At 43.4% G+C, this 14,900-nt stretch overlaps 1 non-coding gene across 1 annotated transcript; it reads left to right on the top strand.

The window, feature by feature from the left end:
• Positions 1-11,441: 11,441 nt before the first annotated feature.
• On the top strand, positions 11,442-11,579 carry LOC134593910 (small Cajal body-specific RNA 11). Its single transcript, XR_010090319.1, has one exon. It is a non-coding gene; the product is annotated as a small Cajal body-specific RNA 11 (non-coding RNA).
• The last annotated feature ends 3,321 nt before the right edge of the window (positions 11,580-14,900 follow it).

Raw genomic sequence — 14,900 nt, forward strand, 5'->3', positions numbered from 1 at the left:
AGGGGAGAGGGCTATTGACTACTCAGCATCTTGTTCTAGCTCGTGAAGGATTCGGCGGAGAAAGCCATTGTAAGAAGTAGAATTCCCAGAACTGTGTGTTATCCAGTCCCTTGAAGGAAATAGAGCTAGTTCCCTATCCTGTTCCAGGATGGAGAGGTTCCAGGAGAACCCCAGTCAAGTCACCACGACTGGTGCAGAAGCTAGGAAGTGATGCTTGGCGGAGGTACCCAGCCAGTGTACAGGGAGCTCCACTAAAGTCATGGTGATTGTAGCTGTGACTTAGCCAGCCTGGAACTCCGGACTGCCTAATATCAATTCTGTGCATATAAAATAAATCTGTTGTTAGTGCCCATTGCATGCTGCTGACAGATTAACTCATTCTTGTTTCTCCTCCCTCCCACCTTATGTGAAGCCCTCCCTATCCAGTCCATTATTTGTTTAACTCATCGCTCTCCCTCTTCCTAAATTTCCTCCCTCCCTGTCCCCTCTCCGTTCACTGGCTCAGAGCCGTGCATGCATCCTCAGATTGTAAAATGGCCCAATCAAAGACTTCTCTATGAGAAGCTCTCATTGCGACTCCCATGATGCCAGATGCAGCACCGGGAACATATTTTAAAAATACTCTTTGAACATTTTGTAGGGAGGATTGATACCAATAGGGCATTATTCTATCATAAACCAAAAAGGGTTGGAGAAACCTTCTGAAGTTTTCTTTTTTCTAAAAGTTTCTATATTCAACAGAGCAAAATTTAACAAAAATCCATTAGAACTAGGTGAAACAATCGAAAATATAAAAAAAAAAAATCTCAGCTTGGAAGCCCACCAGTTATAGTGCTCTGATAGACAAGTCAGGCAAGCAGGGCCGGACTGGCCCACCGAGATACCGGGGAATTTCCCAGTGGGCTGCAGCGCCTGGGGCTGGCAGGAAGTCCTGATATGTAATTTAAATAATTTTCCCTCGGATTGTAACAGCGTGTGTTAGTTCGAGGGAAAGAAGGGAGGGGCTGAGTCTGGAGGGAGGTGCTGGTGCGTCCCATTTAGGCTGCCATGGGGCCGGAGGGAGTTCTGAGTCTCCCTCCTGAATATTCAGCAATTGGTGCCTCTATTCTCTCCCCCCGGACTCAAGCCCAGCCTCCTGGATTCAAGTCCGCCTCCGATGATCAAGCTCCGCCCCCACACACGCTGCTGACCTTGAAGGAAGAGGTCAGAAAATGGAGACATCACCTACCAGTGCGCCTTGTCTCCCACAGCCTTCTGTGACAGGTAGGCTTCACCCCTATAACAGGGGGGATTGTGTGTGTGTGTCTGCTAGTGAGTGAACTTGAATGTATGTGTGTGTGTGTGTGTATGTGTGTGTGTCAGAGAGCTTGTCTGTAGTGAGTGTGTATATACCAATGAGTTTGTCTGTAGTAAGCTTGTGTGAGTGTTAGAGTTTGTACTAACTTTGGGTGTGGTGTATGTACCAGTCTGTCTGTGTGTGTCAGTGAGATTGTCTGTCAGTGAGCATATTTGTGTGTATCAGTGAGCTTGTGTTTTTATGTCAGTGAACTTATGTGTATCAATGAGAATGTCTGTCTGTAAGCCAGTGTATCAATGGGCTGTATCAATGAGTCCATGAGATTGTCTGTGTCTGCATGTTAGCTTACTGTATAATTTTTACCCTGAACAACCCAATATTTTGAATAAGAAAAAGGAACATACCAATAATATACATATATATACACACACACACGCACACACACACTTTTCAATCCATACCAGCACTCTTGGTCGACCAATAAAATAAACAAAAAAACACTATAGGGCCATTCATCAGGACAATAAAAAGTTAATAAATACTATATGTACGTGCGCGTGTATATATGTACATATATATGTGTATGGGCTAACACACATTTTTTTCCAGGGCTTTTTTGCACCCCCAGTCCGTCCCTCTGGCAAGTATTGCCTGGTTATATGATATGATAGTCATTATGTATAGGATTTTTTAAATAAAATATTCCACCACTGCCGGAATGGAAAAAAAGAATAGCTTTTTTTTTTAGTTGGCCATCCCACATACTTAGTCCTCATACTGCCAAGGATTTTTTTAACTATTTATCCAGACAGTTACAAGCAAACATTTTAAAGAATATCTGGACCTCATGCAGCTGGTATGCACCAGCAAGCCAGTGGACAAATAGTTTAGAATTTTAAATTCACTTGTTAAAATACAATTGAATTATAATGCCCAAATAGATTATAATGCATTGTGGTCCTGATTTTCTTTAAAACCAGTAACTGTTTGGATGCCATACTTTATAGAGGATTCAAGTGTAAAAAGCACTGATTTTAAAGCTGACACTGAATGCATCCTGCCAGATGGTCTGATTCTATCAGAATTACTGAATTTCAACTGGATTTGGTTGTAGTAAATAAGAAAATTACAAATGAGCTCAAAGGGTGCCAGGCAGTCCGTCACAGTCTGTTCTCCCCCATTTGTTCCCATTGCACCAAGTGCTCTTTATCACTCTCAGGGCTCTCTCTCCCATCTCCCAGTGCTCTCCCTCTGTTTTCTCAGTGCTCGCTCCCTTGTTTTTCTTGCTTTCCTCAGTGCTATCCTCTACCTTCAAGTGTTTTCTTCCCTGTGAGGATACAAGAGGATCCTCAGCAAGATATAAGACTACAACCTACCTACCTAAAGCAAAGTATTAAAGATGGGCATATTACTGGACCTTAGGGTGGCTGGGCCTAGGATACAAGAATACAAATAGTATGAACTAAATGGCAAGATGCTTAGGATACAAACAGTAAAAACTAAAACTAATATAATTCAGGCCATGAGAATAAACACTTGGATTAGAGTTGATACTGGACAGGGTAAATTCAGAGCCAGGAACAGAACTGGGTCTGGTACATAGGAATCAGTACTAAGACTGAACTCATGGTCAGGCATGCAGCCGGGCCAACACAAGAAACAGGGATAGACAAACTCAGGGTAAAAGACAGTCCATTAGGAGCAGCAGCATAAAACACAAAAGGGAACTCATCCAAATATATAAGCCTGGTCGTTTATACAAAAATACAGGGATTTTCCTTCCAAGATCCTCTGTGCCTGAGAGATATTTGCATGAGAAAAATCTAGAACTCAATTATCTCTCTGGTACAGAAAAATCTACAATATTTTAAAACACCCCAAAAATATATTTTTATACTTCAGAACCCCACGAACCCCACGTCATATCACCGAATAGTTTGAATCTGAGCGCACACTTTGACAAAATATCACTCAAATCCCTTTGGTGGTGCGGGAACGCCATTTGAATGAATTTGTGACCTGTCGTCCACGAGGTGATACCCCAAAACTGTTTCAGAGAAAACAAGGCAATGGCTGGTTATCTTTTGGGGGTTCTCGCATGAACACTGATGAATCTATCCCCTGGCTGTTAGGATACGAATGCTCCCACTGTTTGGTAGTTTAAGCCTCCGGAACGCCATTCTCCTAACTGTTCGCGAAGTTGGATGGGCAGCGGTACCAGTTTACCGGGTGTTCGCGGGGTTGTGTATCTGAAATTAGTTCCACGCTGTCAATGACCATGTACCGCTGCCCATGTTCGGGAGACAAAATGGCCACCAATTATTTAAACAAGTGCCACACAGGGGAACACTTGACCTTATAACCAATTTGTGGTTAACAGCCAAGGGTGGTCGGTAATTAAAAGATGCGAACAAGGGGACCACAGAGTTGATTCGGTAAACAAACGGGGCCATATGGATAGCCGAACAAAAGGGAATAAAAGTGCAGCTAGAGCATCCATTCCGCTACACTGGTTACCTATAGGTACGTCTAAAGCAGAGATTGCACGCGTCATTCTAGGCTACAAGTTAGGTCAGCTGACACTCTAAACCAATCACATTTACCATTTGGTGCTCAGACTAATGCTCCCTCATTGGCCCAGTAGCGCAGAGTGGGTGGCTTCCGTGGACTCTTGTTTAGCATTAAAACATTAAGAACAGTTTAACATTGAATAGAAGCGCAGCACCAGGGGTGTCTAAAGACTATAGCAACTTCCTTGAGATTAGGCTGTTAAAGTGCCTAGAGTATCCATTTAACGATTCTACCTCCAATTGTTCTCTTATCTAATTTAAAATTATCTTTCTCGTGTCTTCCCAGTACTCTCCCTTTCCTATGCCTTGTTTTACCATTCATTGAAAGTAAAGAAAATGTAAAATTTTAGTTCAAAATAGAAGATTTGAAAATATATCTGGCATGAATAAACTTTTCCAAACTTCTTGGCAAAGACCTCATGGTGAAGGTTAAATGTTAGCTGTGTACTTTGTTTTAGTAAACACTTCCACAACTTAAGCGGCTCTGTGCCCGGACATTATTGGTAATTCTTTTAAAAACCTATAATGGCCTTAAAAGTGCCAAGCAATTTGACCAATCATTGAACTTGTCTTGCCCTGAGTACAGCTCTCTATGTGAAGACAAAGGAATGGAATGCCTTACACACATGTGGCATCATAAAAATGTATCCAAATGATTTTCATGCCCATGGCTATATACTAAAGAACAGAATGACAAATATATTTATGTTTAGTAACCAAAACTTATAATTGCATTTCATATTTTTTATTACATGCTGCCACACTGAAAGGAAAAAAATACAGACCAGAGATTATGCATTTCTGCATTTGGGAAATAGGTTAGAACAGCAATATTCAGAGGGCCTTTAAATACAAAACCTAATAACAAATAATAAAAAATGATCCTTGTTAATGGAAAATGTGAAGTTTAGTAACCAGACTGTGAGAAGAATATGGAACTCAACATATTACTACCTCTGAAAGTTTAGGGGAAAAGCATTCAACAGCTCCCCACCCACTTTTTCAAAGTCAAGTTGAAATTACTCTCAAATGCTGGTTATAAACGTGTAATCTGAACTCAAGCCACTCTGCAGGGCTCCAAAAGAATTTACGATGTGCTAAATATTTCCTTTGTTCTTCACAGTGGTAGCCTGCTGTAGCAATTAGAGAGCAAATGTCTGCATGTGTTGCCCATGACTGTTTTCTGAAGAAATATCGATAATCTTGGTAACAACAGCTTAACCTTTTCAGATCACAGGAATCTTTACATATATTTCATTTCTGGGTAGACACTCCACTTCGGTGTTATAGAAGACGGGTTTCTAATTGGGTCGTATGAAGCATGAGTCTGGGTAAAACTGGTCCGGCAGCTTCCAAGCGCACATTAAGCTGAGAGTTTTGAGGTCTGGCTGGAATTCATTCTTTAACTTGGCACGCAATCAGAAGTGACTAAAAACGCCATTTCCAGCTGTTAAGATATATTTTTAACAGTCCATACTGATGCAACAGGTTACCTAGCACAATATAAAAATATATTTTGTTGAACCACAAATAGAAAGACATATATGCTATGCTTTAGATTGTAAGCTCACATGTTATCTAATTAAGCACTTTGTATAGAAGAGCTTCAATGGCTAGATTTCAACTTACAGGCTGGGCCCTCTTTTTCTTTTTTATTGGTCTGTGTATATTGTACATTTTCCGCTATTTGTACAGCGCTGAGGAATATGTTGGTGCTTTATAAATGCTAGTAATAAATAAATAATGAAAATGTAGAGTAAGACTTTGTAAGATTTCCTTGCATTATAGTAATTATCATAACGCTGCAGCGCAAGAAATGCAAGGATGTGTCTAATTATTTTAAATTTTTTTTGTATAAAAAAAATTGAGAAACCCACTTGCACCATATACCCAGACCCTTTTCAGCAATACATTCAGATATAAGAGGAGTTATGAAAGTCCTAGTAGACCAATGGAAATATAGAGTTGAATATTTCCCATAAACCCCAGGGTAGCATTGTCTTATTCAAGGAAATTAAAAGTTAAACCAACTAAAAACAATGAGGATCCAGTGCAGTGTTAATAGCCTATGGGGCATGGGGCTGGCAAATATAATAAACCAAATTACAGAATCTTTCTGATAGAAAGCACTATAAAGCTATAACCTCACAAATCTTGTATCTGGAAATTGTATTTTTAAGACTACACATTCCTTATGTCAATCTCTCGTTTCCATCTCTCAAACCAGTCTGTCATCTTACAAGACTCATAGATCTATTCTCTTTTCTCTTAGTCATCACAGACTCCAAATCCTCTCTGTTCAGGACTCACTCAGGCACTTTTCTCCCTCACTTCCTACAGTCAGAGAGAAGCTTACACCTGGTATGCAGCCTGGAAACGCGTTTCACTGGGTTGTGACAGCTTTCTCAATTGGTTGAGACCGTTCAAACCGATTGAGAAATCTGACACAGCACAGTGAAACGCTTTTCGGCAAGAAGATTGGAGACTACATTTTATACTATTTGCATATTTTAGTTTTATAAGTTCTTTATACTTATGTTTAATATATTTTTGTTTTAACATCAAAATAGTCGATCATCTTCTACCTTGCTGCTTAAAGAAGGGTTGTAGCCCCTTATAGGCACACATACCTCTACACCAGAAACCAGGTTTTGGGTTCCCAAAAAGGTGAGAAGCCATTTTTCTATCACTTATAACAAAAATCTTTGGAATATATTACACTAGGAGCCATTTTGCTTCCCATGTTTCCCGTCCCTTCCTCTCTTTTGTATATGAGGATCTACTGATTAAGAGAAGGATCTGTCTGGTACAGTGTCACCTGAGTACACGCATGCCCTAGTGACTTGAGCCTATCCCAATGGGCTCTAGATCATGTGAGTGAGACCATATATACTACTTATTCACACGATTGTTTCACCACGTTATTGCACTATTTGTAGCCTTTATCTCTGCAGATATACGTACTGCGATACGTCTTTTCCTCTGCATGTTTAATTGTGTTAACCCATAGGGGTAAGTCCATATATTTCCAGCGCTCCACATATACACTAGTGGTGGTTTGTATTATATACAATATTCTCCTATACACTCTGTGTACACCTGTTCTATACAGTGTAATATGTATTGTGTTGTTGTTCAGCTGAGATTGTAGTTACCTTATTTTAAGACCTGGTAAGGAACAGAATATTGTAATTATTTCCTGATATATAATACAATACAAATCAAAGAGGGTGTACTTCCTTTTTCCCAAGACAGTATATGCTTAGTTATTTTTACCATATACAGCTATGAGAGAATCAGGATTGTCTCAGAGTCCTCTAGTCGCTGTTTTGCTGTTATATGAGACATGATATCCCAGCTATGGGGTTGTTAAAAGGAACTTAATATGCAGAAAACAACTAAATAACAAAGTGAAACAAGGGGAAGTGGATTACGAGGTGTGATGAGAGCCTGAGTGAATAGGGGGTGGGGTCAAAGAGTGGCTGTCATTTTTCAAATGTAATGCTGAAGACAGTGTCACGGATCAAGTTAAGCTCTGCAATAAAGATATGTTGAAATCAGCTCACCGTTTTATGCACATCATGATCCTAGGGATGAGGTAAAGGGGTGATCAACCACCGGTTACGACCAGGAAAGGTTCCTCCTCTGTGCACTGTAACTTACTGTAGCGTGGCCAAGCGGAACAGAAGCAGAAAGTAAGTATGCTCCTCTGCTCAGTGTGTCGGTGCAGTTCCAGGGCTTCTTGGCACAGCGGTACCGGCCTTTGCGATATCTAGGCTACAGGTACAGACCACTGGCATACTCAGGATACAGAAAAGGTTTATTAAACACAGTCTACCATCTAACAGCCAACACTCCGGCAACTACAGTAGGGAAAGACTGTTAACAAACACACAGACAGATTGATTTGATTGGCTGTGTTTAACTGTAGGCATTACTCCCTCATTAGAAAGGAACCATCTTTCATCTCCACTTCGTACGAACACATGCTATATGATTTATTTGTTCTTCCATGACTTCTTGCCAGTCACATCTTCAATATTTCTGTCATACTGCTCTTGTTGATGGAAATCAATGTTTATTAGTGTATTACAACGCATATATTGAAAAATTTTTGAAGTTGAATCTGTCTTGCCAATTATAACTCCATATACAGAATTATACAGAATAAAACTGAATCTGTTATAATTTGTTGGTCAAACTGCTAATAAATGTTCCCCAGTTGGAGAACAAGAGTCCCAATTCATAATCTGGTGGTGGGGCATAACTTTCTTATTAGTGATATCATAATTCCATGTTGTTGTTGTTGTTGAGTTTTTTTTTATCACAATATTATGTTCCCAGCCCCTATCTCTATCTATATGCCCTTGCTATCAATTTATTCTGTGAACCTGTCATATTAAAGCGGCACTGTCATGCCGAACTTACTTTTCCTCAATATCTTCCTCTTCTCACCCTCTCTCAGGATCTGTTATTCTTTTATTCCTGTCTTCTTTAGTTTTCTTTAAAATCATAAGACAAAGTAGGGACTCTTTGCCTTATGGAGGATTCCTCCACTTGACCAGCTCTGACCAGCGGAGGAGCAAAGTGTGCTTCATTTCCGCTGGTCAGAGCAGTTTTCTCATAATCCTTACCTTTCCTCTGTGTTCCCGCGATGCTTCCTGTCAGTTTAGACTAAACTGCCGAATTGCATTCTAACTGAATGAGAACAGTATGTTCGTTTCTTTTAGAACGCAATTCGGCACTTTGTTCAGATCGCAATTTCATTCGAATGAATGAAACTCCAATCCTATTCGTGCTGTGGCTGCATCTTGCAGCCGCTTAGTAGATAACTCCCTAATTCCCACGGTATCAGGGAGTTATCTACTAAAAGGCTAAAAGATCTAAATTGGTCTTTCAGCCACATTTACTAATACTAAGTAAAGATTACTTAGAATTAGTAAATAATATGCCCCTACTCGCTATACCGTGAGTAGGGGCATGTCTAGTAAGCAGTGAGCTGCTCACTGTAAAAAACAAAACAAAAAAAAACTAATAGCCTCCCCCCTCTTGCGCGGCTCGTGTGGGTCCCCTAAATAACAATAAGGGGGGGGACCTACTGTCCTCCCCCCTGGCCCCCACCCCTGAGCAGTGGGTGGGGGCCCTAAATAAAGATGGGGGGACCTACTGTTCTCCTCCCCGGCCCCCACCCCTGAGCGGTGGGTGGGGGTCCTAGATAAGAATGGTGGGGTGGGACCTACCATCCTCCCCCCGGCCCCCACCCCTGAGCGGTGGGTGGGGGCCCTAAAAAAAAAAATAAGGGGGGGACCTACTGTCCTCCCCCCGACCTCCACCCCTGAGCGGTGGGTGGGGGCCCTAGATAAGAATGGTGGGGGGGACCTAATGTTCTCCCCCCCAGCCCCCACCCCTGAGCGGTGGGTGGGGGTCCTAGATAAGAATGGTGGGGGGGCTACCATCCTCCCCCCGGCCCCCACCCCTGAGCGGTGGGTGGGTGCCCTAAAAAAACAATAAGGGGGGACCTACTGTCCTCCCCCCTGGCCCCCACCCCTGAGCGGTGGGTGGGGGCCCTAAATAAAGAGAGGGGGGGACCTACTCTCCCCCTCGGCCTCCACCCCTGAGCGGTGGGTGGGGGCCCTAGATAAGAATGCTGGGGCGGGACCTACCGTCCTCCCCCCCGGCCCCACCCCTGAGTGGTGGGTGGGGGCCCTAAAAAAAAATAAGGGGGGACCTACTGTCCCCCCCTGGCCCCCACCCCTGAGCGGTGGGTGGGGGCCATAAAAAAACAATAAGGGGGGGAACCTACTGTCCTCCCCCCTGGCCCACACCCCTGAGCAGTGGGTGGGGACCCTAAATAAAGAGAGGGGGGACCTACCGTCCTCCCCCCAGCCCCCACCCCTGAGCGGTGGGTGGGGGCCCTAAATGAAATTCCCCATCCCTAATCAAGGTGACTAGGGATCCCAAGCCCCTAGTCACCCCTCCCCCCACCCAAATCATACTATCCCCTACCTACCCTCCTCACTCTAAAAATAGTGAGAGGGGAATAAAATAACTAACCTGTAAAAAAAAAAAATGTTCAGCCCCAAAAAAGGCCAAATTAAAAGCCAGCATACCCGTCGAACTTAAAATAAAATAAAAAACCTGAGCGCAACAAAAAAAAACTGCCGAAAAAGAAAAAACCTGAGCGCAAAAAAATAATCCATCTTCACCCATGGAGGGCTCCGCGCAGACTGAGCTACGCAGGGCGGGGGCAGGCTTATAAAGCCTTGCCCCGCCCTGCAATTAGGCTAAGAACACTCTGAATGGTGGGTTTAAGCCTATCACAGTGCTCTTTGTCATTTTACACAGCGTGGGGAAATTCCAAAGATCTTTCCCACGCTGTGTAAAATAACACAGAGCACTGTGATTGGATGGCTTGAAATCCATCCAATCACAGTGCTCTGCGTCATTTTACACAGCGTGGGAAAATTCCAAAGAACTTCCCCACGCTGTGTAAAATGACACAGAGCACTGTGATTGGATGGCTTTAAATCCATCCAAACACAGTGCTCTGTGTCATTTTACACAGCGTGGGAAAATTCCAAAGAACTTTCCCACGCTGGGTAAAATGACACAGAGCACTGTGATTGGATGGCTTTAAATCCATCCAAACACAGTGCTCTGTGTCATTTTACTCAGCGTGGGAAAATTCCAAAGAACTTTCCCACGCTGTGTAAAATGACACAGAGCACTGTGATTGGATGGTTTGAAATCCATCCAATCACAGTGCTCTGTGTCATTTTACACAGCATGGGAAAATTCTAAAGAACTTTCCCACGCTGTGTAAAATGACACATAGTACTCTGATTGGCTTAAACCCACCAATCAGAGTGTTCTTAGCCTAATTGCAGGGCGGGGCATGGCTTTATAAGCCTTCCTCCGCCCTGCGTAGCTCAGTCTGCGCGGAGCCCTAGATGGGTGAAGATGGATTATTTTTTTGCGCTCGGGTTTTTTATTTTATTTTAAGTTCGACGGATATAATGGCTTTTTATTTGGCCTTTTTTGGGGGCTGAAAAATTAAGATTTTAGAAAAAAGAAAATGTCAAATGGTAAGTTTAATTTTTTTTTACAGGTTAGTTATTTTATTCCCCCTCACTATTTTTAGGGTAAGGGGGGTAGGTATGGGATAGTTTGATTCGGGTGGGGTGGGTGACTAGGGGCTTGGGACCCCTAGTCACCTTGATTGGGGGGGGGATTTTCATTTAGGGCCCCCACCCGCCGCTCAGGGGTGGGGGCCGGGGGGAGGACGACAGTTGGTCCCCCCCTTATTGTTTTTTAGGGCCCCCACCCACCACTCAGGGGTGGGTGCCGGGGGGAGGACGGTAGGGAACCCCCTCTCTTTATTTAGGGCCCCCACCCACCGCTCAGGGGTGGGGGCCAGGGGGGAGGACAGTAGGTCCCCCCTTATTGTTTTTTTAGGGCCCCCACCCGCCGCTCAGGGGTGGTGGCCGGGGGGGACAGTAGGTCCCCCCCTTATTGTTTTTTTAGGGCCCCCACCCACCGCTCAGGGGTGGGGGCCGGGGGGGAGGAGGTAGGTGTCCCCCCCGCCATTCTTATCTAGGGCCCCCACCTACTGCTCAGGGGTGGGGGCCAGGGGGAGGACAGTAGGTCCCCCCTCTCTTTATTTAGGGCCCCCACCCACCGCTCAGGGGTGGGGGCCAGGTGGGGAGGACAGTAGGTTCCCCCTATTGTTTTTTTAGGGCCCCCACCCTCCGCTCAGGGGTGGGTGCCGGAGGGGCACAGTAGGTCACCCCCTTATTGTGTTTTTAGGGCCCCCACCCACCGCTCAGGGGTGGGGGCCGGGGGGGAGGAGGTAGGTGTCCCCCCCGCCATTCTTATCTAGGGCCCCCACCTACTGCTCAGGGGTGGGGGCCAGGGGGAGGACAGTAGTTCCCCCCTCTCTTTATTTAGGGCCCCCACCCACCACTCAGGGGTGGGGGCCAGGTGGGGAGGACAGTAGGTTCCCCCTATTGTTTTTTTAGGGCCCCCACCCTCCGCTCAGGGGTGGGTGCCGGAGGGGCACAGTAGGTCCCCCCTTATTGTGTTTTTAGGGCCCCCACCCACCGCTCAGGGGTGGGGGCCGGGGGGGCAGGATGGTAGGTGTCCCCCCACCATTCTTATCTAGGGCCCCTACCCACCGCTCAGGGGTGGGGGCCGGGGGGAGGACAGTAGGACCCCCCTCTCTTTATTTAGGGCCCCCACCCACCGCTCAGGGATAGGGGCCAGGTGGGGAGGAAGTAGGTCCTCCCCCTTATTGTTTTTTGTAGGGCCCCCACCCTCCGCTCAGGGGTGGGTGCCGGAGGGGCACAGTATATAAATGCATTTTTTCAAGGCAGTAGAGGTTTCTAGAGCTTAAATGGACATGTGTGTTTTACCTATTCACTACAGAATTGAATATATAAAACAGAACTAATTGGATGATCTTCAAATCTTGAGGCAGTGGTTAGTTTGTAATAGCTGGCCTATTGGCAGGGCCCATCTTAAATCCTCATGTAGAGATTATATGTCCTTTGGTATGGTAAGCCTTTTAAAGATGAATTTCTCGCAAAAGAAGTCATGATGTCTCAATATTTGTAACACAGGGTTCATATTTACCTGGATGTCTTGCATAGTTTGACTGTAGACAAGGATGTCATTAAGATACATCATCACAACTTATGGAAGCTATGTTTCATTGATCATGGAGAAATCTTTCTTAAAACCTTCCCCAGGGAATGAACAATGAAAAGAGGAATCTTCTTGTCACAATACCTGTATTTTTTCTTCTCTAGTGCTCAATTTCTAGTTCTCCGATGCTGCTTTTTCATTACTCGTTATTCGGTCAATTGCTTGAGTTTGGGGTTTCTGTACAGATGCTTTTGTCATGCTTATAGAATATGAGGATGCAAGTTTGACAGTGGCCCATGTTGCTGTTGATGAACACTTTACAGATAATGTTCCTTTATCTGTGTCTTAGTTTGGTATTTACTAGGAGCCACTGCTAGGCTCCAAAACATGTGAGTCTACATCTATACCGTCTTACTTCTGGAGTTTTATGCTCAAATAAACACAAATGAAAAGGTAAGTATTAAGCAAACCAGAGTGGGGGAGAAGAGACACCAAAACAAGTCTCTTTTTATATTTTTTCAACTCCCTACTCGGGGCTAATACATAGAGAGCAACCCATGGACACTACAGTATCGTGAACTAAAATATAACTTTTAATAAAAAACTTTAAAAATATCCTAAGTATAAACGTGAGAAAAAATTGTAAATACAATTCTAAATTTGATAAGGCTGTGATCAGCAGCCCATCAATTTATAACAGGAGAGGTAATATAGCCTCGAGTCTAAAACGCCACTGGGGTGAATTAAACTAGGAGTGGAATCTGCAGAGATTAGCTAAATGGAGATTGCCTTGCTGCTGTGAGACATCATGTCTTTACCTCCCGTATATTAGCATAGCACAAACATCAAATTAGAAACCCACCCCGAAAAGGAACTTCCCCACTGCTGCACACAAAGAAATCCCTGCGGCTGAGAGAAAGCTAAAAAATAATAATGACAGCTACTTGTCTGCTGGAGCTCGTAGTACAACTAAAGTCTAAGTGGAGAGACCAGTGTAAAGGATCCGTATACACTGATGTCTGTACACTCACTGTCTGGTAAGTCAAACGTTAACTCCTAATAGCTGAACATTCTAACGGTCAAGGCTAAATAAATAGCAGGTACAACTTAATCTGAACTTAAGCTAGTAATAGAGCTGGAGCGATCCATAGGAGGTCTATCTGTCTGTCCCTTAAGTAAAACTCCATATCTAGCTAGTTGCTGCTAGTCCCGACGCGCGTTTCGCCGATAGCTCGGCTCGTCCAGGGGAACCGGGTAAGACACATCAATGGTTTAAATATCCCGCCCTCTCTTCCTATTGGCTGGAAATTATCATTAGCCACTATGGAGAGGGGAGGGACTACGAACGGAAGAGAATTAACTCTTAATGGCCGGGTTAGAAGCGGCCCATGTCTTATTATAAAAAATCTATGAAAAAACACATCTGGCAAGTATAAAGACATTTGGGACAAGTTTAAATATAATATCCTAAAAATGTAAATCAATGTGCAGTCCATGACTAGGTCAAAGGACCCATACTGCATATCGCAAAAAAGAGTTATGATAATAACAATTCGTATTATAGTCAGTAACTACAGTGGTATTAGACTGCAACATTGTGCTAAGGAAGTAATAGGTTTAACACTGTAAATCATATCAGAGAATGTTACATATATGATCAAATGAACTAGGTAAATTAATTGACTGGGAAAAATTAAACTTAAAGAATGTAAATATGTGGAAGGTTGTTTCTGAATCACCTTCTGTAGAATATATTGTACACAAATCAGGTATGTCATAAGGAGTTCTTCAGAAAGCTAAGAGCACTTCAACAAATGTAATCGCCATGTGAAAGTGTCAAGTGCTTAAACACTCCTGAAAAAAGAAAATGTAAAAAATATATAATAAAAATAATAAATAAATAAATAGAGGTGAAGTTCTCCTACATTACGAGTGTATAAATGGGGTGAAATTAAATTCTTCATTAAGTCCTTTCGGATATAATGTCTGAAAGAGGTAGATCCAACGGGATTCTGCCTTTAACAAAGCAATGTTGATGTCTCCTTTACGGTGATTTAAAGAAAGTTTTTGTAACACCTGGAATTTTAACACCTCTGGTTTGGAAGCATGATTGGTTCTTACATGTTTTGCAATCGGGGTTTCGATATGTACATTAGTAATGGAATTCACGTGCTGTAGAATTCTCCTACGTAGCTGTTGGTACGTTTTGCCTATGTACTGTAGTCCACATTCACGGGTTATAATGTAAATCACATTGGTGGAACTACAGTTAACAAAGGCATTGATAATTGTCCCTTTTCGGGTTCTCTTATTCAGGACAGATTTTGTAGGTAGTATAAAACTACATGCCTTACAGTGGCCACATCTGTATAGCCCATTGGTTGACTGAA

Source organism: Pelobates fuscus, chromosome 2 (genome assembly GCF_036172605.1).
Source record: "Pelobates fuscus isolate aPelFus1 chromosome 2, aPelFus1.pri, whole genome shotgun sequence".
NCBI classification, from domain to species: Eukaryota; Metazoa; Chordata; class Amphibia; order Anura; family Pelobatidae; genus Pelobates; species Pelobates fuscus.